This window comes from Sinocyclocheilus rhinocerous, unplaced genomic scaffold, assembly GCF_001515625.1.
Source record: "Sinocyclocheilus rhinocerous isolate Xijiao unplaced genomic scaffold, SAMN03320098_v1.1 scaffold1644, whole genome shotgun sequence".
Taxonomy (NCBI): Eukaryota; Metazoa; Chordata; class Actinopteri; order Cypriniformes; family Cyprinidae; genus Sinocyclocheilus; species Sinocyclocheilus rhinocerous.
Genome location: NW_015641033.1, coordinates 91,523 through 95,927, shown reverse-complemented (window position 1 = coordinate 95,927; position 4,405 = coordinate 91,523). Strand labels below are relative to the sequence as shown.

Here is a 4,405-nt window from a genome sequence, read left to right as displayed (position 1 = left end):
AACATGAGGTAAGCTGCCAAAGACCCGTCTGGTGATGATGGGAAGTTTGTATTTTGCAGAATAGCCTCTGATATTTTTCTGAATTCTTCATTTGCCACCAACAAAGGCTCATCTACTCCACAAACAAGCTGTTCTGCATACTTCAGGAGGTCGTTGTCTACTTTGCAGAGCATATCAGCAAAGCCCGCAGGAAGATACAAATTCCTTTTTCACATTGGCTAGTGCTTTTCTGAACCTTTTTAATTGGGATGAAACGGATACCTTCGGGTGGGGAAGTAAAGAGAAGGTCTGGTTTCCCCAAATTGACCTGGAACATTCCTTTGCTTGCGAATGTCATGAGTGTTTTAGACTCATACAGGTATATTATAATTCGTCTAAGATTTCAATCTAATAGCTCGAAAGAATTCGCTTTACCTTGACGTAAACTGACCATGGTTTTATTATAGTAAAAGTGTAGTAACATGTTTTTTTAGTGTAATTATTACCATTTGTATAACCACAGTTTTACTACAAATACCATGGTTAAACTATGGTTAGAGTAGCAAAACCATGGTTAATCTGTGGATACCATGGTTTAACTACAGCAACCAGGTTATTATTATTATTATTTTTGTTGTTGTAGTAAAACCATGGTTATTTTTCGTAAGGGTAAACTTTACTACAGTTTGCCAACATAAAAGCTGGCTAGTTGCAATATGGCTAACTAACTTTTTAAACGTGCACACAAGACTCTCGAAATGCATGTTCTCTTCTGTATATAACTTAATTAGTGTAACATTTAAATAAAACTGTTAAAATATAATATATCAGATGCGGCTTACCTCCTTTTGCCATCCATCAACCGTTCCATACCACATCCTCTGAACCGCGTGCGTGTGACGTCACATGGGGCGGGGCAACACGACACTCCACCTGAGTCCGTTTCGTCTGATGCCTTTTTGTCTGAGTCCGTTTCGTTAATTTTACTACAGTTTGCCAACATAAAAGCTGACTAGTTGCAATATGGCTAACTAACTTTTTAAACGTGCACACAAGACTCTCGAAATGCATGTTCTCTTCTGTATATAACTTAATTAGTGTAACATTTAAATAAAACTGTTAAAATATAATATATCAGATGCGGCTTACCTCCTTTTGCCATCCATCAACCGTTCCATACCACATCCTCTGAACCGCGTGCGTGTGACGTCACATGGGGCGGGGCAACACGACACTCCACCTGAGTCCGTTTCGTCTGATGCCTTTTTGTCTGAGTCCGTTTCGTCTGATGCCTTTTTGCAGCTGTATACTTAGAAAGAGGAATAAACATAGCTGCTGCTGTTGATCCAGTTTCTGGGTCTTTGGAACCATCTGTATATATGAAAATATTCTCTCTCCAGATGCTGTTGCACTATTATTGATTTAGGAACTTGATTTTGTTTATCCTTACAATTTTAAATATCTGACGATCCACAAACGGCATTGAGAATAACCAAGGTGGAGATACAGGCAACGCTACCGTAGGACTAATATTAATATTATTAATACCTATTTGCTTATCTTATCTTATCACCTTTTTTTTTTTTTGTGTGTAGGAGTGCTGTCTCACTGAGTCTGTTTCACTCTCTCCGCTTGTATTTATATGTAGGTCACAATCGTGTTCATATGTGGGTGTTAAGGTGTTTGTGTCACTGACAGACAGCAGTATCAGTATAAAAGAACCACGTCAAGATCTCTCTGTGTGTGTGTGTGTGTGTGTGTGTGTTTGTGGAAGAGCTAGATCTGCTATATGGTTATTTATAGGTATTTCTATTTTTATTCTCTTCCTTTCATCTCTGAGAAATATTTCTCTCACACTCAGTCTCTTGTCTTGGTAATTGCAACCTACCTCAATGTTTCCTTGTGCTGATTCTGTTATTATTATTATTATTTTAAATTGTATCGTTTTTTTCCCCCACAATATTTAGATGTCTTGGTTTTGCTCAGGTATTAACTGGATGATTTAGTCTATGAGTCTAATCTCATCAATAAAGTCCATGCTTAATATTTAGAGGTATTGTGTATGTATTTTATAATGAGTATTTATGAAGTACATTATAAGGGTAAATGTAGCTTTATAAATGTAGCTGGGCAAAATTATAATGACGTCCACTTCTAATGAACAAGTTTGTCTTTACCAGAAATTCCACTGAAGCCACTTCAATGTCTCACCCCGGACACAACCTGTTTGCACTTCTCCCTTCAGGCAGACGCTACAGATCTCTGTGCACTAGAACATCTAGGCATAAAAACAGTTTTTTCCCCCATGCCATCTCCAGCTTAAACAGCTAGCATATGAATCATTACCTGCGTTCTGTAATTCATTTTCGTAATTCATTCTACATCCTTAATTATTGCCTCTTTCTCAAGTATTATGTAAATACATATGCATATCTCTTTATTTATACAGTTCTATATAGAGTAAATAATGCACAAATCTGTACATAAATCTACTGTTCCAGATTCATACACATTATTTATTGTTAAGTTTTTACTATTTAAATGTTTTTTTTTTGTTTGTTTTGTTTTTTGTTTTGTTTTTTTGTTTGTTTTGTTTTTTCTGTTCTCATGTCAGATATGTATGTATGTATGTATGTATGCATGTATGTATGTATGTACCAGGAGCACCTTAAAAAAACCACAACAAATTCCTCGTGTGTTTGCACACACCTGGCGAATAAAGCTAATTCTGATTCTGATTCTGATTCTGATTCTGATCTATTATCCATCCAAAGCATACACCATTGAATGTGACCATTCAAATTCCCAGCAATTTTCCAAAATATTTTTAACTGGCTGATTTGAACTGATCATTAGAAATTATCTTTAATATTTGCCCAGTATACCTGTCTAAGCTGAAACTCACATAACTCTAAAGGCATTTCTCCCATCTCTACCTGCAGTGCTGTCACAGGAGATGATCTAACAGCTTCACAGCATATCCTAAGGGCTTGATTTTGAATAGTATCAATTTTGGTTAGCAAAGAATTTGATGCTGATCCATAAATTATTCTACCATAATCAATCGATGCTCTAATTAATGTGCAATACAATACAATACTTTAGTGAGTGTCTTGTGGCACCCCAATCCACTCCTGCCAAACATCTCAATACACTGACTCCTTTCTTAAATTCATCAATTACCTTTTGATTATGAGTCCCAAAAGTTAACTTTGAGTCCATCCATATTCCCAAATACCTAATAATAGGTACTTGCTCTAAAGTTTACTCATAACTTTAGTTTCACATCAGGGGTTCTCTTCTTTGTTGAGAAACAAATAACCTGGGTCTTTGCTACCGAGAGATAAAATCCCCACTGGTTAGTCCAGCTTTCAACAATATCTATTGCTTTCTGCATTTATCTCTCTATATCTCAAATTTCTTCCTCTTATCCATAAGGCTTCATCATCAGCATATAATGACCTTCCTATTCCTGAACCTATATCCCCAAAGATACCATTTATCATTATATTGAAAATTACCGGACTACAGATGCTACCTTGAGGAGTTCCGTTATCTATATATGTAGGTATCAGAGGGGACATTTCCTACTCTCACCTGTATTTTCAGTTCTTTCAGGAAATCCATAATCCAATTAAACAACCTCCCATTAATGCCCATTTGATCTAATTTTATTAACAGTCCTTCCGTCCATACCATTTCGTAAGCTTTCTCAATATCGAAAAATACTGCTAAAGCCATTTCTTTTTTCACTTCAGCTTACCTAATTTCATTTTCTAAGCAAATTACTGTGTGTGGTACTATGTCCTTTTCTGAACCTACTCTGATATAAATTCCTAATATCCAAAACATATAATAAATGAGAAATAACCATTCATTCCATTATTTTACACAGGTTAGATGTTAAAGCTATTGGTCTCTAATTTGTTTTTGTGAACAGTATGATCTTCCCAGGCTTAGCTATTGGCTGCAGGAGCTTTCATGATGACATAGCTATTTCACGATTGGCCATATTCACCGCATTACACATCACGTGTGTTATACACAACACATAACGTGTGTTTCGGATTTATTCTAACATCCTCAATTCCAATAATGCTGACAAGTCTGTGTTTTTAGAACAGTAAAAGCTTTTTTTTACTGTAGTCGCAATGTTATATTGAGTCACGTTTATTATAAAACACTGAAAAAAACATATATACCCCCAATTTATTGGAATTTAAATAGCTATATGTTTATAATAATAATAATGATAATAATAATAATAATTCGTTACATTTATATAGCGCTTTTCTGGGTACTCAAAGCACTTTGCATGAAAGGGGGGAATCTCCTCAACCACCACCAGTGTGCAGCATCCACCTGGATGATGCGACGGCAGCCATACTGGACCAGAACACCCACCACACACTAGCTTATTGGTGGA

At 36.0% G+C, this 4,405-nt stretch overlaps 1 long non-coding RNA gene across 1 annotated transcript; it reads right to left on the bottom strand.

The window, feature by feature from the left end:
• Nucleotides 1-912: 912 nt before the first annotated feature.
• Nucleotides 913-1,278, bottom strand: LOC107754226 (uncharacterized). The gene is made up of 2 exons (XR_001641556.1): nt 1,220-1,278; nt 913-942 (listed from the first exon to the last, which is right to left on the bottom strand). It is a non-coding gene; the product is annotated as an uncharacterized LOC107754226 (long non-coding RNA).
• Between the last annotated feature and the right edge of the window lie 3,127 nt (nt 1,279-4,405).